Below are 22,712 nucleotides of genomic sequence, written 5' to 3' on the forward strand. Positions count from 1 at the left end.
GTCGCGTTTTGGGGTGTTGATCTGGAAGGAATTCAGCCTCTCTGGCAATCTCAGGAAACAATTCATCAAGCATTAGTGCAGGTCTCTTTTTACTGCGCAAGTAACTCATTGGGCAGGGCAGTTACAGTCACTGAAACTTATAAAATTCTAACAGGACTAGACAGACTAGATGCAGGACGTTCCCGATGGCGGGGGAGTCCAGAACCAGGGGTCACAGTCTAAGGATAAGGGGACAGAGATGAGGAGGAATTTCTTCACCGAGAGTTGTGAATCTGTGGAATTCTCTACCACCGAAGGCAGTTGAGGCTAATTAATTAAATATATTCAAGAAGGAGTTAGATATATTTCTTGAGGCTCAAGGGATATGGGGAGAAAGCAGGGACAGGGTACTGAGTTTGGATGATCAGCCATGATCTCATTGAATGGGGGAGCAGGCTCGAGGGGCTGAATGGCCTACTTCTATGTTTGTTTAGTCCCTGCTTTGCGAGCCATCCCAGTTCCTCGAAAGAACGATTTGAATTGATTCTGAACATAACTAGCTCAATCGCAATTAGACTCATAGATAAAAGCAGACTTGATGGCTTGTCATGTATTTGGGCCATTCCCCAGCATAGTCATTCTGACTGTTTTCTAGTTCCACCTGTTGTATCTGGACTATACATTCTATCCATAGCCTTCAGTTAAAGTTTATTCTGAGGCCATGAGAAGTAACCGGTGATGAATGCTACTGACTTAACACAAACCCGAGTGTTCTCCCTGAACACTTCAAAGCGTGATGTAACAAGATTATACAGCTACAAGCTTTGTTGTAACATCAACTATTTAACGCACACTCCTTGTTCTCTGAAATAGAAGCTCGTTGAGACTGGAGGGAACTTTAATCTCCTTCCAATTTGTCAGGTGTCTCTCCAGCTTCTGCCATACTAACCAAAGATGGTCCTTTTTTTAAACTCCAAGTGGCCTCAGTTGGGTGTACTTGCAGCCCAGATGGTATTGAGCATCCTACCAACCCAGTAGAAAACTCAGCCAACAACAACTACTTGTATTTATATAGCACCTTTTTAATCATAGTAAAACGTCCCAAGGCGCTGCACATGAGTATTATAAGGCAAACAATTTGACACCGAGCCACATTAGGAGAAATTAAGGCAGATGACCTAGAGGTAGGTTTAAAGGGAGAGAGAGCGAGAGATATGAAGAAGTTTAGGCAGGGAATTCCAGAGCTTAGGGCCCAGGCAACAGAAGGCATGGCCACCAATGGTTGAGCGGTTATAATTGGGGATGCTCAGGAGGGCAGAATTAGAGGAGCGCAGATATCTCGGAGGGTGGGTTGTGGGGCTGGAGGAGATTAGAGATGGGGAGGGGGGTGAGGCCATGGAGGGATTTGAAAATGAGGATGAGAATTTTGAAATTGAGGCGCTGCTTAACTAACCTTCAATCTGTAAACACCCCACTGTTGAGTTACTGCAATAGACACCTCCAATACACTTTATTTGGGAGATTCCACAAACTACTTTCTGCTTAGTACAAATGTGGCCAAATGACTTTCATACTTTTTCTGCCGCAACACTGTATTTTGCTCTATTGGCAGCTCCTAGATGCCAGTATAACTACTTTTTAAATATGCGTATATGGATTTCCAGACTGACTCATTTTTAATAGATAACTGAAGCTATTCAATGTCCCCATTAAAGGCTAGTGGTTTTTTTGAGACCACTATTTGCATTGACACTCCGACTTGGATGTACTATGGGCTTGGCACTATGCTTTGCCCAAGCAAAATTTAAGCTCGGCACGCATGTGTGAGCCGAACTCTGCTCCCCAACATCCAGATGTTGATTACTTGGCAAGGAGCTAATGGGACCGTTGCCTTTGTCAACAAGCAACAAAGTCCGACGCTTGTCTTTTTGGAACTTGAAGCTGATGTAAAGCAATGTGGCTGACTTTTTTTAGGTGGTCCTGTACCATCCAAACTTCCTTCTGGCCGATTTATGACTAGTCCAACTAAGTAGTGATTCAAAGCCAACGTTGTTGCGTTGATTCAAACCTTTTTTAGTATCACTGTCCTGTAAAATTGTTAACTGTACTTGGTCATTTACCACTAAATATAACTTGGGCAGCAATGCCTTGCATGTGCTGCAAATCCTATGATCGATGCTAATTTACCATGCTAAACCTATAATTGTGCACTAGCTGCTATCTGGAAGTCAATTAAAAGGGTGCTGGATAACTGTGAATCACCGCTGTTAACAGCAGCCGAATCTCTGGCCAGTGATTTTCGCAGTGATGGGGGTTTAATATCAAGGGAGTCTGCTCATCCTTAGGAGGAGGAGTGGGAAAGTGACCACTTTCTGGAGGGAGATTGTGCATAACTGAATATTGCAAATGATTGTGCATCCAGTATAAATGACCTGTTTGCTTTTCTACCTAAAACTGACTATTGGAAGTAACTTTTTTATGGCAGTACAAACGCTTTGCAATTTTAACCTAATCCTAACCCAACTATTGGAGACTGACTGGATGGGATGCAATGCTTTAGTTTTAAACCCTGCCTGATTTAGCACTCCATTGAAGTCGATGAGAGTAATTTTGGGCAAGAGAATAAAATCAGCGTTCCGCCCAATCCCATGGGTTTTGACTCCAGTGAGTTTGGTTAAAATCATCCCCTTTTTTATGCTGGATGTAGCATTAACTTAATTCCTTTTTTCAGTGCTTTCATTTGTGCAAAATTTTGTTCACTGAAGTATCAGTACTGGGGGAAACATACTTGCGTTGCTGAGCATCCTAGTCCATGTGGCCTCTGACTACCATTCATACCAAGTTTGCTGTAAACCTGGCTCGCTAGAAACTGACTTGAGACTTGACTGCTTCAAAAGACATTCACTTCAAAGTGACTTTTTATATTCTCGTTTGGTGACTGCAACATGTTCTCGCTTGAGCTCATCCAATGATCTACTGCCCATTTTTATTGCAAGGGGGCTGGAGTATAAAAGCAGGGAAGTCTTGCTTCAGTTATACAGGGTACTGGTGAGGCCACACCTGGAATATTGTGTACAGTTTTGGTTTCCATATTTAAGAAAAGATATACTTGCTCTCGAGGCAGTTCAGAGAAGGTTCACTCGGTTGATTTCTGGAGATGAGGGGGTTGACTTATGAGGCAAGTGAGTAGGTTGGGCCTCTACTCATTGGAATTCAGAAGAATGAGGCGATCTTATCGAAACATACAAGATTGTGAAGGGGCTTGATCGGGTGGATGTGGTGAGGATGTTTCCACTGATGGGTGAGACTAGAACTAGGGGGCATAATCTTGGCATAAAGGGCTGCCCTTTCAAAACTGATGAGGAGAAACTTCTTCACTCAGGGTGGTAAATCTATGGAATTTGCTACCTCGGAGCTGTGGAAGCTGCGACACTAAATAAATTTAAAACGGCGATACAGTTTCCTAGCAGATAAGGGAATTGGGGGTTACGGGGAGCAGGCAGGGAAGTGGATGTGAGTCTAGGTTCGGATCAGCCATGATCCTATTGAATGGCAGAGCAGGCCCGAGGGGCTGTATGGCCTACTCCTGCTACTTCTAATGTTCTTATGTCCTAGCTCGCAGCGAGTCCTGTTCGCCCATTGCCCCTGTACTCGTTGCCCTACATTGGCTCCTGGTAGAGCAGTGCCTTTTTTTTTTTGAAATGTTCATCCTTGTTTCCAAATCCCTGTCTGGCCTCGCCCGTCCTTATCTCTGTCACCTCCTCCAGCCCTACAACCCTCGGCGATCTTTGCACTCCAATTCTGGCCTCTCGTGCATTTCTGGATTTTCTTCGCCCTGCAGTTGGCGGCCGTGCCTTCAGCTGCTGAGACTCTAAGCTCTGGCATGCCCTCTGCCTTTTAAGATGCTCCTTAAACCCTAACTCCTTTGACCAAGCTTTTGGTCGCTTGTCCAAATATCTGTGTGTGGCTCTGGTGTCAATTTTTCTTTGCTAATCGTACCCGTGATTTGCTTTCAGATGTCTTGTTACAGGTGCTATGAAAATGTTGCAATATCTGACTTTTTTTAACTCAAATATTTTCCAGATGCATGCATCTGAAGATGCTCTAATTGTCTACTAGCTGGCAGACTTTCTCATGATTCATAGTGGAGTTCCAGGTTAACTCATTAGGTTTGTTTTCCCCCCCCCCCATTAGAAGTTCTAGCAATAGAGCTGCTAACCAGTGTTGAAATGCCTGAATTGATGAGTACAATATACTGATTCAGAATTTAACAGCATCCTTGATGCACTGCTACTGTAAAATTTCCACTTCAATAGCTGGATTTGATCACGTGCTACAGGAAAGGTCAGCTGAGGAGTTGGAGGGTGCATACCGAAGGTGCGCTCTGTTGCTATAGAGCCAACTGACATTTCAACCTAGTGCAATGGTGCATGCTGTTCACGTGGGAACTGCTCGCTCTCCTGTGCAGAGACTGAATTTTTGTTTTGATCGGTCTGCTAGGGCGGTGAACTTGTCAACCGGCAAAGCTAAGGAGATGGGAGAAGTTTTTGGGTTGCTGGAGCCAAGGGCCAGCACACTCAATGGGCCAAATGGCCTCATTCTGTGCTGTTAACCAGCTGTATTAAAATTTTGCAGTGCTGATGCCCCCTTTCCATAACCATTGTCCATCTGCTGCCCTTGCCCAGAAATGCACTAAACCGGTCAAGATTACAAGCCGAACATTTGCCAAGTTTTTAGAATAAAGCTGATGCTTGAAGATCTAGATTTTGATGCCAGTACTACCATAACTGGCAATGAGTCTAAGTCTTATCTACCGAACCTCCTTGTATAACTAATAAATATCCATACATGGCTATATCTAATGTGCATGTAAACTTGGCTGGGATTGGGCTGTCTGCTTATCAAGCAGAATAAGACTGCTACAGATGATTCACAGGAGATTTAAATGACTCTGCCAAAAATGCTATTTTTGGATCAGAACTTCCATAAATTGACTTGCAAGTCTTAGCAGCTTTTTGAACTGTTGAATTAATCTAAGACTTGTACACTCAAGGCAATACTTTTTTGGGTGAAAACTGTAGTGGGCTATTTGATGTCTAGCATTGGTTGTTTTGAGTTGGATATGCTGGAACAGAAGAATGGCATAATTGCATGTCATGGTGTACATGGGTGTTAATGAGAGAACTTTCATTTCTATAGTGCCTTTTTATGACCTCTAGAAGCCTGAAGTATAATCGCTGTCGCAATGTAGGAAAAGCAGCAACCAAGCTGTGCACAGCAAGGTCCCACAGACAGCAATAAGACAATTGCCAGAATCTTCATGATGTTGTTTGACTGACTACCAGGACACTAGGGAGAACTGTCCTGCCCTTCAAAATTGTGCCGTAGGATCTTTAACGTCCGCCTGAGGGCAGACGAGGCTTTGGTCTAACGTCTCTGAAGACCGCCCCTCTGACAATACAATAGTCTCGTCGCCCTTGCTTGATGCAGCGGGTGCGCTGTTTTCAATGGGCAGTTGGTGAGTAGGCCAAGCTAACGGAAGTTCTATTTTTCAATGGCTTGCACCATAAATGGTTGTCTGAGGGGTTGGTGGGGAGGGGAAAAAGAGTAATTTACAGAATAAAAGATGAATGTAATGGTTGTACAAGTGCACACTTGCTAGCTGATCTCCATAGCCTTGCTCATTGTCAGGATATGCTAGAAGGGTGTTAAAATGGGATGGGGCAACTCAGTGTAACCTGCAGGAATGGCTCACTAAATATAAATGTAGAGAAGAGTTTGTCTGGCCTACATGAGCCAAATCTTTAAAAACCCTTGCACTTTTTGCTACACTGGCATGAGAATTGTTTCAGTCCATCTATCCAGAGATGCTAATTGTTTTCTCCACCTCTTTCCTGCTTCTCCCCCCTGCGCGCGCGCCCTCCCCCCCCCAACTGCAGCATCCAATTACATAACATAAGCAGGAGTAGGCCATATGGCCCCTCGGGCCTGCTCCGCCATTCAATAGGATCATGGCTGATCCGAATCTAGACTCGCGTCCACTTCCCTGCCCTCTCCCTGTAACCCCTAATTCCCTTATCTGCTAGGAAACTGTCTACGTTTTAAATTTATTTAATGTTGCAGCTTCCACAGCTCTAGGGTCGCAAATTCCATAGATTTACTACCCTCTGAGTGAAGAAGTTTCTCCTCATCTCAGTTTTGAAAGGGCAGCCCCTTATTCTAAGATTATGCCCCCTAGTTCTAGTCTCACCCATCAGTGGAAACATCCTCCCCGCATCCACCCGATCAATCCCCCTCACAATATTTTATGTTTTGATAAGATCGCCTCTCATTCTTCTGAACTCCAAATGAGTAGAGGCTCGACCTTTCCTCATAGTCAACCCCTCATCTCTGGAATCAACCGAGTGAACCTTCTCTGAACCGCCTTAGAGCAAGTATATCTTTTCTTAAATATGGAAACCAAAACTGCACGCAGTATTCAGGTGTGGCCTCACCAATACCCTGTATAACTGCAACAAGACTTCCCTGTTTTTATACTCCATCCCCCTTGCAATAAAAGCCAAGATTCCATTGGCCTTCCTGATCACCTGCTGCACCTGCATACTAATTTGTGTTTCATGCACCAGGACCCCCAGATCCCTTTGTACTGTAGCACTTTGCAGTTTCTCTCCATTTAGATAACTTGCTCTTTGATTTTTTTTTTCTGCCAAAGTGCATAACCTCACACTTTCCAACATTATATTGCATCTGCCAAATCTCTGCCCACTCACTTAGCCTGTATGTCCTTTTGCAGGTTTTTTATGTCCTCCTCACTCACTGCTTTCCCTCCCATCTTTGTATCGTTGGCAAACTTGGATACGTTGCACTTGGTCCCCTCCTCCAAATCGTTAATATAGATTGTAAAGAGTTGGGGTCCCAGCACTGACCCCTGCGGAACACCACTAGTTACTGATTGCCAGCCCGAGAACGAACCATTTATCCCAACTCTTTGTTTTCTGTTAGATAGCCAATCTTCCACCCATGCCAGTATATTACCCCAATCCTGTGATTTTTTTTTTAATCTTTACCAGTAATCCTTTGTGTGGAACCTTGTCAAATGCCTTTTGGAAGTCCAAATACACTACATCCACTGGTTCCCCTTTATCCACCCTGTATGTTACGTCCTCAAAGAAGTCGAGCAAATTTGTCAAACATGACTTCCCCTTCGTAAAACCATGCTGACTCTGTCCGATTAAATTATGTTTATCCAAATGCTCTGTTACTGTTTCCTTAATAATGGACTCCAACATTTTGCCAACCACAGATGTTAGGCTAACTGGTCTATTCTTTCCAGCTTTTTGTCTACTTCCCTTCTTAACTAAGGGTGTTACATTAGCAGTTTTCCAATCTGCCAGGACCTTTCCTGAGTCCAGGGAGTTTTGGAAAATAATCACCAATGCATCCACAATCCCTACTGCCACTTCTCTCAAGATCCCCTAGGATGTAGGCCATCAGGTCCAGGGGATTTATCTGCCTTGAGTCCCATTTTACCAAGTACCATCTCCTTAGTGATTTTAATCATGTTTAGCTCCTTTTTTCCCCCCCCCCCCCCCCCCCCACATTGCCCCTTGTTTGTTCAGTGTTGGGATATTTTTAGTGTCCTCTACTGTAAAGACTGATACAAAATATTTGTTCAGCGTCTTTGCCATCTCCATGTTCTCCCCCCCCCCCCCCCCCCCCCACACACACAAACACCACCACTACTAGTTTCCCAGTCTCATCTGCTAAGGGACCAACATTCACTTTAGCCACTTTTTTTTCTTTTTATATAGCTGTAGAAACTCTTGCTATCTGTTTTTATATTTTTTGCTAGTTTACTTTCATAATCTATCTTCCCTTTCTTAATTAATCTTTTAGTTATTGTTTGCTGGCTTTTAAATGCTTCCCAATCTTCTATCCTCCCACTAGATTTGGCTACTTTATATGCCCTTGTTTTCAGTCAAATACTATCCTTTATTACTTTACTAAGTCACAGATGGCTGTCTTTTACTCCCCTTTTTCCTCAGTGGAATATATTTATCTTGAAAGATGTGAAATATCTCCTTGAATGTAGACCACTGCTCTTGTACTGTCTTACACTTTAATCTGTTTTCCCAGTCCACTTTAGTCAATTCTACTCTCATACCTTCAGTCTCCTTTTTTATTTAAGCTCAGTACGCTGGTTTGAGATCCAACTCTCTCACCCTCCAACTGAATTTGGAATTCAACCATATTATGGTCACTCATTCCAAGGGGATCCTTTACTAGGACATTTTTTATTAATCCTGTCTCATTACACAGGACCAGATCTAAGATTGCCTGCCCCCTGGAGTTCTTGAATGATTCAAGGATCAATTTTGTCTTGTCTGTCCTGAAATCACCACTTTGCTAGTTTAAGCATGTCTCTTTAGTTCGCAACCTTGAATATTTTAAAACTGCAGGTTATTTGCAGCTACAAGGAGCAGTTCAGGCAAATTGCATAAATGTATTGAGGGGAAGCTAGATACATGTGGGAGGAAGGAATAGAAGGGTATGCTGATGGGGTTAGACAGAGACTAAGGATGGAGGCTCATGTTGGAGCATAGACCAGTTGGGCTGAATAGCTGGTTTCTGTGCTGTACATTCTAAACTTTTTTTTTTTTTTTTTTTTTTTTTTTTTTTCCCCTATACCCCCCTAACAAATTATTATACCATTTGACCACCCTTTGGATGCTTCTCCAGTCTTTCCAAAACTCAAATTTCACCTGCCATTGTTCTACCCCCTTCTTATCCAACTCATTCTGTAACTTCTAAGCTGCCTCTTCTGATTCCACCTTGGTGATGTCCTCATTTACAAAATGTTTCTGAATCCTTGTCTCTTAATAAATTAGAAGTGGTGGTGGTGGTCCCAGCCCTGAGCATTGAGGTATTGTACTCCATTTCCCCCCACCCCAACTGACACAACTCCCAACCAATGTTCCCTCCAAGCTGCACAGTAATGGGCAAGGTCCTGGATAGGCCACTCACCAGCTTTTACATTGTAAATACTGGGCGTGTGCAGAAATTTAAAGGGACCATGCATTTATAAAAAATAAAATAAAAAAACCACAGGCTATGCAGAACTGCTACTTGCAGGGAACATTGCTCCTACCGAGTACTTATTTCCTACCCTTCAGCTAGCTTTTTATCCATTTCCTGGGTTTGTCCTGGAACCCCCCTCCCTTCACAGCTTTAAAAGCCTTTCATGTGGAACTTTATCTAAAGCCTTTTGGAAGCCTCGGCTTGGGTTTGTCACTCAAGTTGGTGGCTGTTCAGTTGGGATCGTCTCGATTCCACTCTGACCGCTGTTAACCAGGTTATTGTGCAGATGTTTGCTTTTAATCAATCAATGGAAATAAGACTTGAATCTGTTTGTAGTCAAAAAGGGGGACACACAAAACACAAGAGCCATGCTTGCTTGCATTCCAATCTGCTGATTCCTCCTCGGCATTCATTGAAAGCTCCCTTGGTTAGTGAGCAAAAGTCCATATGAATCTGGCCGCGCCATCACAACGCAAGCCCTGTTCCTGGGATTAGGGACAGGGTCACTGGCAAGGTTTGGAAGCTAAGCAGAGCCAGGCCTGGTTAGTACCTGGAGGGGTGACCAGGGAAGACCAGGTGCAGAAGGAGCCCTGCGAGGGGCGGCTGGTGAGCAGGCCCGGGCGTTGGGCTGAAGATTGTCGGACAGGAGGAATGGTGGAAATGGAATGGCGGCGCGCGCACAGACGCAGCGGCTTTGCTTTTCCCAGGACGGTGCTATTTACGTTTAATGTTAATGTTATTTGTACTGGGCTCATGGGAGCTTGCAAGATCACATATTTTGTTGTTCATGTACTTGTGCATTGTACAATGACAAAGTTGAATTATTATTATTACAATGTGCCTCTGGGCAGAGTTGTAGATTTTGTTCTAAATGCAAGCTTCTAGACTACCCCTCAAACAGGAGCTTTAGAATAGTGTTCATATTAAAGAAAATCTCAGCAATCTAGCTGGAGGAGTAGTTCTACAGTATCTTTGAGATGCAGGACAGATCTGTCTGTAGACTGCCATCTAGTCTGGCTCATTCAGTCACTGCCAATTTAACAGCAGCCCCCTAGAATGTTTGTATAGTGTCATGTTGCAGTCATGATGGATTTGAAAAGGCTATTGATATTCACCCTTTGGGCCCTGCAGAATTGCCAGTTTGTCTTGGTGTAGACACTCCCACACTTGTGTTTTTAAATAGTTAATACATCCCACTAAACTGGTAGTATTGACCTGTAGAGAGGGGGGGGGTGTAGTTTAGTACTCATACCAAACAGCAGGAAGATCAGTTATGTAAGAATGAGTTGGTTGACCACATGCTTAACTGTTAACCACTTCTGAACTGCAACATCTGGTACAGTAGACAGTGTATCCAATGTTTTACTATAGACCATTACAATGGTGGAATGAATGCTATTAAGCTAATGTGGTTAGCTTTTCAAATCTGTGCTCCAATTGTTCAGAAATCCATTGACTGGACCTTCTGCAACATGGGAATCTGTTGGGTAAATGTTAGTATTTGCACATGTTTGAGCAGTACAAAAATACCAGGTAGCTGAGTCCTAATGGAAACTAGCTGGTCAAGCTACAGGTCAGCATTCTGCCTTACTATTGGAGAAAAGGAGCTTCTAAAGCTAATTGGTAATGTTAAAAGTAGCTTGAAGTTTCTAATGTACACCCGATGTTTGTACTTTCTACAATAGTTGGCAGCGAATGTAATGGTTTGTGACAGGAGTTAGTTTTGTACTAAAATTGGAGACCAATTTAAAGCACATCTTTCTAGTTAAAAGAAAACACCTGAAATATTTCAGCCCTTCATCTGACTTGTGGAAGCTTGGTAGGCATCTATAATTTGTATCCAATCTTGACTTGAATGATGAACCTTTTTTTTTGAGTGAAATCCTTTTTTGGATTTTTTTTAAAATCTACGAAACTGGCTGTGTGGTCGAGCTCTAAATGAGCGCTTGCTTGTGTACTAATTGGTCCGTGAATCTGAAATACTTGGAACAGGAAGTGAGTTCAGTTAATGGATGGAATGATTTCAGAAAATCTTCAGTGTTTACTATGTTGGACATTGCCTTGAGGTCTCAATGTAGCACCTAATTCAGTCCCACCCAACTTCTATTAGAATTGGAACCTCCTTGATGTTGGCCTGGTTTACTTAGCAATTTTCCCCCTCCCCACCCCCTGTATTAAGTGATTCCTCACTGACGCAGTTCTGTGCTGCGCACCCTTCAGTGTGTCACTCAAGTGGCTATTTTGTACTTCCAAGCCAGATTCACACAGCCTTTCATCAGGGGGCTATTGGACAGTGAAATGTTAGCAATCCTGGTTTTCAATTCCCCTTTCCTCTGCCCTGCGAAGTGCTGAGGCAAATTAATATTCCGACCTGCTGCCTTGGCAGAAATTGGCAAATGCAGCACAAAGCAGGGGTCAGTCCTGGGACTTGGATATAGCAGCTACACAAGCTGAGTGATTACTGATGAGTTGGTTGAAGCACTAACTGCTTAATCCATAAGTTCACGCATTACTTTTATTGTGCAACTAATGCAAAATGGCTCTCTTGATTGGAGTTTAAAAATGTTACCAATGTTGGTGCCTGCATTTTTAAAATTTGTTTATGGGATGTGGGAGATGCTGGCATTTATTGCCCATCCCTAATTGCCCTTGAGAAGGTGGTGGTGAGCCGCCTTCTTGAACCACTGCAGTCTGTGGTGAAGGTACTCCCACAGTGCTGTTAGGGAGGGAGTTCCAGGATTTTGACCCAGTGACCATAGAAACATAGAAGATAGGAGTAGGCCATTCGGCCCCTCGAGCCTGCTCCACCATTCAATGAGATCATGGCTGATCATCCAAATTCAGTACCCTGTCCCTGCTTTCTCCCCATATCCCTTGATCCCTTTAGCCTTAAGAAATATATCCAACTCTTTCTTGAATATATTTAATGAACTGGCCTCCACTGCCCTGTGGCAGAGAATTCCACAGGTTCACCACTCTCTCTGGGTGAAGAAATTCTCCTCATCTCAGTCCTAAATGGCTTACCCCTTATCCTTAGACTATGACCCCTGGTTCTGGACTCTCTGGCCATCAGAAACATCCTTCCTGCATCTAATCTGTCCAGGCCTGACAGAATTTTATAGGTTTCGATGAGATCCCCTCTCAATCTTCTAAACTCCAGTGAGTATAAGCCCAATCGACACAATCTCTCATACGTCATTCCTGCCATCCCAGGTATCAGCCTGGTGAATCTTCGCTGCACTCCTTCCATGGCAAGAACGTCCTTCCTCAGGTAAGGCGACCAAAACTGCACACCATACTCAAGGTGTGGTCTCACCAAGGCCCTGTACAACTGCAGCAAGACAACCTTGCTCCTGTACTTGAATCCTCTCGCCATGAAGGCCAACATACCATTTGCCGCCTTAACTGCCTGCTGCACCTGCATGCTTACCTTCAGTGACTGGTGTACAAGAACACCCAGGTCTCTTTGCACTTCCCCTTCTCCCAATCTATTACCATTCAAATAATAATCTGCCTTCCTGTTTTTGCCACCAAAGTGGATAACCTCACATTTATCCACATTATAGTGCATTTGCCATGTTTCTGTCCAAATCATGCTGGAGTTTCACGACATCCTCCTCACAGCATACCCTCCCACCCAGCTTTGTGTCTGCAAATTTGGAGATACTACATCCAATTCCCTCGTCCAGATCATTAATATATATTGTGAACAGATGAAGGAACAGCTGATATACTTCCAAATCAGGATGGTGTGTGACTTGGAGGGGAACTTGGAGGTGGTGGTGTTCCCATGCGCCCGCTGCCCTTGTCCTTCTAGGTGGAAGAAGTAGTCGGTTTGGGAGGTGTTGTCGAAGAAGCCTTGGCAAGTTGCAGCAGTGCATCTTGTAGATGGTACACACTGCAGCCACAGAAGCTGGTGAGACATTCACAACAAATATGGAATATCCACTTGGACATACATTTTGCTTTAATTCTATTTGACGCCATTCAATAATACTGCATTGAGCACTACTGATTTCAAGAATGCATACTTTTGATTAAATGTGAAACTAATCTAGTATTAAGTACTTGAGGTACAAATCTAATGTGTATTCATTTCACTGCTTGTATAGTGAAGTGGTTGTACAGGATGCATGCCATTCTACTGATGGCTTGGTGGTTTTAAAAACACTGGTGCACAGTCCAATGTCCTAAACCCCTGACTCTTATTAATGATTTTGAGATGAGGACGTATGCTGTGACAGTGAATTGGAGAGCAGTGAACAGGGTGAGTAACTTGGACCGAGGTTAAATCGGGTTGCAGGCTGATTTTTTTTTTTTTTAAGACCAGTGGGAGAATGGGCCTGAGTGGCATTTATTTGTTTGTCTTAAATGGTATGAATTTGGGGCTGGAGAAATTCCAGGCATCTTTATCATGCCAGGATGTCCATTTAAGGGCAATAGATCAAAAAAAGGACCAAGGGGTAACTGATCACTGAAATGCACAAGCAGTTTAAGGTCCCTATAGGATTTTGGGTTGTGTAACTAGGGCTATGAAAATGGACCACTGGTTATCTAGACTGGAGTGCTGTTTCCTGTTTTAGTCCTTGCCCATGAAGGAAAAACTCCTGTAGAAGGTGCAGGAGTTGGTGAACATGCCTAGACTAAAGGCTTGAGTTATAGTCTCTGAGCTAGTACTCTGAAGGTTTGGGTATAGCATAAATTAACATGTGGTTTAATGGGACTAATGGACATGCCAAGTTGGTTTAGATGCCAGGCAGCTTTTTGCAGTCATTGCCTTCGAGCAGTCTACCTGAACATGTCGGTAAGGATTTCCCATTATCCTTGAGCCAACTGCCAGGCTCCTGAGCAAAGGACACTTCCAGTTGCCAGTTACGTTGCAAGTAGCTGATTTTTTTATATGGACTGGAGCCCTGTTTGCCTAAAGTCTGCCAGGAATTTTCCTTTTTTAATATCCTGAATTGGCTTCAGGGTTTTTTCATGGTGTGGGCAATGTTGTAATGATACCATTTTCCTTGCTGCTTTTTGTGGAAGAGAATGGGAAGGACATCAACTGGTGGTTCTGCTCCTGTCCCCTTTTTGGGGTGGTGGTGTGGAGAGGAGGGAGGAGAAGGCCCTTCAGTGGTCAACTGGCACTCAGCCTTAAGGCTGAAGATGGCCATTTGAGTGCATACTAAAGAACTGTACCCTACAAGAGGCAGCCTTCCAAATAAGTGATAGTTAGCTAGCTACTTATTTTTAAAGTATAGTTCTGCACTTAATTGCTTGTACTACTTGATGACCAAAAAAGTCACTTCCTGTTGTGGCAACATCATACCTACCTAATAGCACTTGGAGAGCTTTTCCAGAGAGCATCATGTATGCATATCTTGTGTTCCAATTGGGTATTGAAGATGTCTAATGGAAATGTTAACCTAATCCTTTTTAGATGTAAATGCATTCCTTAAAAATTTTTAAATCTTGGTTTGTAAAAATCATGTTACCAACTTTTCCTATATCCTATTACCTTGGAGCCACATTTAAATGTTCCACAAATGCAAACCGTTTGTTTAATCAAACTTGTGCAACATTGGCTAGCTTGTTTTGATTCAGAAATGTAGCCTCACCATGTGTACCAAGTGGCAGCATTTGATGCTCAAAGCCAGCATTGTCCAAACTGGCACGACTAGGTTCCCCATCTGGTCCTTCCCAAGTCTACTGGCCAAACTCATTCTCTTGGTGCTAATGGCCCAGATAATATTCTGTATATTGGGAACTGAAGCAGAGAGTTCCCACCTTCAGAGAAAGTCTCAGTCTGGATCAGTGGGATATGTCTCATGTATTGTCAGTTGGACTTGACCAGTGGCAGGGAAATGAATGCCATCCCGGGGGGGGAATACATGCAGGCAGTATGAAGGGGGAAGGAAAAGGGCAAGATGTACATTGAGGAGGGTCAGAGATGAAAGGGAAGGGGGGAAATCTCTGGAAATGAGAAGGAGGGCCAGTTTAAACAAGGAAGGAGTGGATCAGCTTTGGGTGGGGGAGATATTATTGACACGGTGAGGTGGGGGGGGTAGGAAAGTACAAGAACTAAGGGTTGTAGAAAGTCTGACGAGGTAAAGTTGATTGGGGTGCTGTCGGAATTGGCTCTGGATGGGATAGTGTGCCTTTGAACTAGAGGGCTGCAGGGAAGATCCAATTCTCTAGTGCTTAAATTAGCCAGATTTGCTACTGGTAAAAATACAACTTTTGCTGTGAAGTATGCCCTGGGCACTCAAATGCACAAACAATCTTGTGCCTTTAATTGCATTCCCACATTTTTGGGGCTTGGCTGGGTTTTTGGTCATCCAATACAAGGAATGTTGTGCATATACAGTACTTGGTAAAACTTGCATAACTTAGTTTTCCCCACATCCAGGCTTGTGGTTTTTTGGTTGCCATCTAGAGGTGCTCCAAATCATGAGGGGGCTGGATAGAGTAGACAGAGAAACTCTGTTCCCATTGGCAGAGAGGTCACAAACCAGAGGACACTGATTTAAGGTGATGTGAAAACTTTTTACGCAGTGAGTGGTTAAGATCTGGAATGCACTTTCTGAAAAGGTGGTGGAGGCAGACTCGATCCTGAAAGGGAGTTGGTTAAGTAGCTGAAGGAAAAAATTGCAGGGCTACTAGGAAAAGGTGGGGGAGTGGGACTAGCGGAGAGTCGGCATGGGCTCGACAGGCCGAGTGGCCGCCTTCCGTGCTGTAACCATTCTATGATGAGGAAAAAGCCAACCCATAGTTTAAGATTGGTGATTTGGCTTCTGTAAGCCAGAGCAGTTGTGTATGTAACTTTCTGTACTTCCCTACTATAAGTAGATGGTATAATTGATTAGAGGATATTCCAGAAATGTGCTCCTAGGGAAGAAAGTGATGGCACAACATTTTTTTTTATTTTGTGCCTTTTTTAATGTTGTGTCCCATGTGTTTCAGATTTTTAACAGGACACTAAATTTGGTCAAGTGGAGGGAAGGAATTTAAGTGTGGGGCCTAGGCTGTTGAAGGTGTAGCTGCCAATGGTGGGACAAAGGAAGGGCCTGGGGAAGATGCAAGCGTTTTGGGGATCTACAAGCCCAACATTAAATAAAAGAAGGATGCTATACAAGTACTAGCCTTGCACAAGAATTAGACTCTTGCTTTGACTGGAGTGACTTGAAATTCTAGTGTTGGGCTTTCTGATAACTCATTGGGTAAATGTATGGTATAGTTGTCAGACATACCAGTAATTTAGACTTTCTGTCTGGAAGTGTCAGCTGTGGCTAAGTTGGTAGTACTCTGTCCTGAGTCAGAAGGTTGTGGGTTCAAGTCCCACTCTAGAGACTTGAGCTCAAAAATCAAGGCTGACACTCCAGTGCAATACTTACTGAGGGAGTGCTACACTGTCTGAGGTGCTGCCTTTTGATGAGACGTTAAACAGAGGCCCCTGTTTTGCACGCTTGGGTGGACATAAAAGATCCCATTGCACTATTTCAAGTATCAATGACCAGATAATCTGTTTTGTGATATCACTTTGTGGGAGCTTGCTGTGTGCAAATTGGCGGCTGCATTTCCTACATTACAACAGTAACTACACTTCAAAAAGTACTTCATTGGCTGTAAAGTGCTTTGGAACATCCGGTGGTCATGAAAGGCACAAGACTGTCTCTATCAAAAAATATAGCTGCAAAATGTTGCCTCTCGAACTATTTTCCCACCTTGAATGGGAAGAGCAGGTGCAGGACAAACCTGCTGTTGTATGCTAAAGATTGCAACTAAAGAAACCTGACCATGCCTTTCATTTTCCATTATACTATTGTCCAAGGTATCTCCATGAATAATCCCCACCTTCGTGATGACCACATCTAGCTGCGCCAAGTCTACTCTCGGCTGCATGCTGTGTGAACAAGCCAAATCTCATTCCTTCAGAAATATTGGCACTTCAATGAAGTAAACAGCCTTTCTTCATTCTTTAGTTATTTTCATCTGGAATAAGAGATCTAGTAGCTGTTATTTTATAGTGCAGCTGAATTAAAACTTGGAGGCCTGCCTCGTTTCATAAATGCTTCAGCACAGAATTCTGAAATACCTTGCTCGACCCAACAATGTACCAAATGAAGACTGTTACAACCTGCAATGGTTCTCCAGTACATTAGAGCACATTTCTGCTCGAGCTAAAAGACTTGCATTTATATAGTGCCTTTCATGACCACTGGACGTCCCAAAGTGCTTCAATGAAGTACTTTTTGAAGTGTAGTCACTGTTGTAATGTAGGAAACGCAGCAGCCAATTTGTGCATGGCAAGCTCCCACAAACCACAATGTGATAATGACCAGAATTTGTTTCTTGTGTTGATTTTGAGGGATAAATATTGGCCGGGACACCGGGGATAACTCCCTTGCTCCTCTTCGAAATAGTGCCATGGGATCTTTTGCGTCCAACGGGGAGCAGACGGGGCTGAGCAGATAGGGATTCGGTTTAATGTCTCCTCTGAAAGATGGCACCTCCGACAGTGCAGCACTCCCTCAGTAGTGCGCTGGGGCATCGGCCTAGATTTTTGTGCTTCAGTATCTGGACTCTAACCCACTCTGAGGCGAGTGTGCTACCCACTGAGCTAAAAGTCTCCTGACATTACTCTAGACTGCACTTTGAGCGATGTTGCATGAAATGTTGGTGTCTCATTGGAACGTGACTTGAGTGTTGTGCATCCCAATTTAATCTGCTCTAATTGGAATATGCTAACTTGTATCGCAACACATGCATAGTTTGTGTGGGTGTGGTCATTAGCTCTTGGGCTAAATGTGACCCCAAGGTTTATATGGTCTCTTGGCCCCTGGCTCATGTGAATATTGGCATTACATTCTGTAAATGTAAAGCTGAAAATGAATGAAGGTATTTCCATATATCTCGCTGCACTTTGCAATGCATTCACAGTAAGATATGTTCACCTTACAAGTTTAATGTCTGTACAAAGTGGCTTCAGTATCAATCTTGTAAATATGGTATCTTCGCTTGAACTGACTGAAGTCTCCCAAGGAATCTTGCTCCAATGAAGCCAGGGTTGCACACTAGATTTCCGGCTGAATTGATACTACTGCAGCATACTGCTTAACCCCATTATACCTGTGATCATCTTGGACGGTACTGAGTTTAGTTTGATTCATGGCAGCCAGTTTAACCATTGCAATATGGACACAAACCTGTTGCAATTGGATCCAGCAAAGTTTTCCCAAAGGAAACACTTTCACCTAAAGGAATCTAGTCAAATTGCATGTCCAAAATTTACTCTATGGGAGTTTGAGTTGAACGTGTGTCTGCTGTAATTGTGCTTGCCTTCTGGATAGACTCTTAAGCTACTGCAAGGACCTATGCTACAATATAAATGTACCCTAATGCTTGTGTGCTGGTTGAAGTTGGAAGTTCGGCTTGTGAAACCACCTGTTGCAATGCTTGCCCTAGCCTGACTGTTCTAGAGTAAACCCTGCTGCAGTGACTTGGCCAGATTGCCACATGTGCCAAAATGCACATGAGAATGTTGACAAGATCTGCTCAAGTGTTGAGTCAGCACCTGACGCAATTTCAAATCGCATGTCCACTTTCCTGGAGATGTGCAAATTTAGGACAGGCACTTGAGATGTATTGGTATCCAAAATTATGGATAAAGTTAATCAAATTTAATGTTTGGCCTTCTGCAGAGTGGCAGTGCATGTACCTGCTTCTATAATCAACTTGCACCATGGATGTTGAATGCCTTGTAGGGTTCTTGCACTACCCTACAGATGTGAAACTCCATTTTCCCATAACTAACTTTTTTAGGTAAGGAGTGACATCATGCTCTAATGTTGATATGCAGACTCTTCAATGCACTTGTGAAGCTCTTTTGCTAAGACTAACTTTAAAATGGTGACCATCACAGCATTGTCAAAAATATGGTCTTAAATATCATTGCATTGTGCAATTGACCATTAGTTAATTTTTTCTTCTTTCACAAGACAAAAAAAGTTAACTCTACCCTCAAGTTTACTGCTCTGCATATTGTCTCCCCTTCCTGCAAGGCTGTTGGGAGCTTGGGCTACATTGGAAAAATCTTAAGCCTTTTATAATTCCTTTAGTACATGGTGTAATTTGATCAGATCTCTCTCTGCCTAAGTAACACACTGTCTTGGGATAAAGGGTGACTATGTAAAACTACAGTGCAAATGCCATGGGCTCTGATTCAGACCAAGCTCCTATTGTACTGTCAGTCACCATGACTGAATTCAGAAGTGTCGTTCACTAGCGTGTGTACACCATGTAATGTTCCTCAACTCTGCACACCAGATTAGCAATGGCATTCTCTGGAAAGAATAACATGGTCCTTGGTTTTGAGAAACTGATTCAGTCATTCAGGCCTTGAAGGTTTGGCTGTTCCAGAGCTACCCAGTGTTCACATACTCTTTTTTAATATTGTTGATCAGTCAATCTGCTGAGGTCCAAATGATATAGAACATTCTGTTCAGTGGGTATTTAGGGCTGAACAGTATCAGTTTTAAAATGTTCTCAACCATTTTAAATGGCTAACTAGGAAGGATTGTCCCAATCAACCATTTAGACAAAATATCCCTTTATTGGCCTTTGCCAAATACTGTTGTACCTTCAATACAATTAATCTAAGCATAATCTGTTGACTTGGGTGTGAAATTGCCCAAAGTTGGGTGATGGAAGCACCTGGTCAGTGAAATAAAGCTTTGAGTTCCCAGGTAGCAGTTGAAATAATTTGACTATTCCCAATGGATGGAATTTTTTTTTAATTGAATTTTTTAACTTGGGCAATGCTGCCAGGATTTGTTGCCCATCTCTAGTTACCCTGAGGGCATTGGGTGGCCTAGGCCAGACTAAAGTTCCTGTCTCTGAATGCCACTAGGTGAACCAGTTGGGGGGTTTTAACAATCTTGCTTGTTAGCCCACATGACCAGATTTTTTTTATTCTTGCGTTCAACTGCCATGGCATTTGAAATCACGACCTGGATTGCGAGCAATGTTCCTGTTGAGCTGCACAGCCATGCAGGGGTCTGGAGGTCCCATGGAGGGAACATTGCTCGCTAGTCCAGTCTGCTCTGGTGGAATTTGAAATCGTGACCTCTGGGTTGCTGGTCCAGTATCATAACTGCAAAGCTACCATTACTTCCTGTACATCTGCTTGGAAGTTCCCTGACTAGCTAGACATGGGGTTGCCAGTACAACTTGGGTCTGACATTGCATCATTCTAAATGGGCAACTGTGCCCTTTAAGTTGTTACAAACTTGAGCCTTTCGCTGAATAGCAAAAATAATTTCAACACACCGCCAATGAATGTGACCCTGCAGACAACTGTCAACTGGCTGTTGTTGCAGCTTCTCATACTGAACTTGCAGCCTCCAAGCATTGACTAGGAGCATAATATTGCTATTGTAACTTGGTGCTAATCATCGAGTCTCGCTTGAACAAAGGCTAATGAATTTAATACTTTGGGACTTGGCTAATTTTTTCTAACATGCTTTCAAAGGTATGCATTAAATGGCTTTGGTAATCTGTGAGCAGATTTTACCTATTGAAATTGAAGGCTCAATTACTTGTGCATTCATTCTCTCCCCATAAATTCAATTAGACCTTTTTTTCCCGGTAGTAAAGCTGCTCATATGTTACGACTGACTGTCAAAGCAGTCATAACAAGTTACTGCTCTTGATTTTTTTCTAAACATAACTCATTCCAAAAACAGCTGGTATGTAATTTTGAAGTTCTATACAATCCAAAACAGACTTTCAACTGGACATTGAATCGAGCCTTTATCAAGGAAGGTTGTAAGTTTGGATATGGCTGCCTTTGCAATGATCCTTGAGGTTTTTAAGGGGGTGGTGGAAATAAGTTATAATTGCATTGTGCAGGCTAAAGACCATTTTGGTGTGCATTCTCTTGAAATCGTACTGTTAAAGAATGGTGTCAAATAATGTACGAGCACCTTGCATTAGGTTAAATTTGCCCTGGAGGTGATTGGGTGGGTCAGTGATGGGATGTTTTAAGCAACCCATCTGCCCAGTCACCAATCACTTGCAGGTAAGTGTGGTGCAACCATATAGTGAAACCACATCAGCCCTACTAGTTCCTGCACTTTATGGCCTTTTCTGTGTTGTGGCTCTGTCCGTATGGAACCAAATTTGACAGTCCAGAGTTGTTTATCATTCTCTGCCAGCTGCAAGGATTGTGTTATTGGCCTGAAGCTGAATGATCACGTCAGAGCTCAATCTGATCAAATCAACTTTGATTGTCATTGTTAGTGCACAAGTGCAGTACAACGAAATGTAGGCTTGCGGCTCCCGAGTGTACATTTTAGATTAAGACATTTAAACATTCAACATACATTTGGCTTATAATACATTAATATAACCATAATAAAGTGCATTGGCAGATGTGCAGGCTTTGGAGTTTGTTTGTGGAGTTAAGTAGGATGACAGCCCTGGGAAAGAAGCTGTTCCTAAATCTGGTCGTACGGGTGCGAATGCATCTGTAGCGTCTCCCAGATGGCAGGAGGGCGAACAGACTGGGTGGGTAGGGTCTTTGATGATGGACCGTGACCTCCGTAAACAGCGTTTCTGGTATATGTGCTCTATGGTCGGTAGCCGGGTGCCGGTAATGCGTTGGGCAGTTTTGACTACCCGCTGCAGGGCTTTCCGGTCATAGTAGCTACAGCTGCCATACCATACTGTGATACAGTTCGTCAGGATGCTCTCTATTGTGCAGCGGTAAAAGTTAGAGAGGATCAGGGGTGACAGGTTACATCCCTTCAGCCTCCTTAGGAAATATAGGCGCTGCTGGGCCTTCTTCACCAGAGAGGAGGTATTGAGGGACCAGGAGAGGTCTTCCGTGATGTGGACTCCGAGGAACTTAAAGCTGTCCACCCTTTCCCCACAGCCGCATTGATGTGGATGGGGGTGTGACTTCTGCCTTTAGACTTCCTGAAGTCCACAATGACTTCTTTGGTTTTCTTGATGTTAAGGGCCAGGTTGTTATCGGCGCACCACTTCACGAGATGCTGGACCTCCTCCCTGTAGGCTGACTCATCTAACTAACTCTCTCTCATCAAAAGGCAGTGAGATTGGTCAAACAAATACAGGAAACTTTCGATTAACCGGCCACTAAATAACCAGAAATGTCAGTTAACCGGCAAAATTCAGGAGTCGGTTCAGAACTTTTTAAACTTTTTTTTTACTCATTTCTGGCTGTGCAAGTGTCTAACTGAAGCTGTTGCTAAGCTACAGAGATGCTTGCAAGCTGTGCTGATTGTTTTGAAGGGGTTTGTTGCTTTAGACAGAGCACGGAGCCCTATCTTTTAACTATAGCGCTCGATTCTCCGGCATTGTTGATAGACCGGCACCAGCTCGGTCCTGTCTGTGCCGGATACCAGAGTTTCCTGTAATAGGAGCAGGAGTAGGCCATTTGTGCCTGCTCTGCCATTCAATAAGATCATGGCTGATTCCCAGGTTAATTCTGTTGGGTATGGCTGATTGGATGGCCAGGACTTCACTTTGTAAATGCAAGTATGAGGTCCGCTTGGCTCAGTTGGTACTGTTTGTGGGAGCTTTGTGCACACTGGCTGTGCCGTTGCTTCTGCGCTTTTGCACCTTGAAGGTGTTCTGTTGGTTGT

General features: G+C 43.4%; 1 protein-coding gene across 2 annotated transcripts in view; it reads left to right on the forward strand.

Annotated features, from left to right (window-relative positions):
- LOC147097327 (RNA-binding protein, mRNA-processing factor 2a) overlaps positions 1 to 22,712 on the forward strand; it is an 80,907-nt gene that overhangs the window by 2,821 nt on the left and 55,374 nt on the right. The gene's annotated exons all lie outside the window — the stretch shown is intronic.

The sequence above is a fragment of the Somniosus microcephalus genome, chromosome 32 (genome assembly GCF_052327205.1).
Source record: "Somniosus microcephalus isolate GS21.2 chromosome 32, FLI_Smic_1.0, whole genome shotgun sequence".
Classification (NCBI taxonomy): domain Eukaryota; kingdom Metazoa; phylum Chordata; class Chondrichthyes; order Squaliformes; family Somniosidae; genus Somniosus; species Somniosus microcephalus.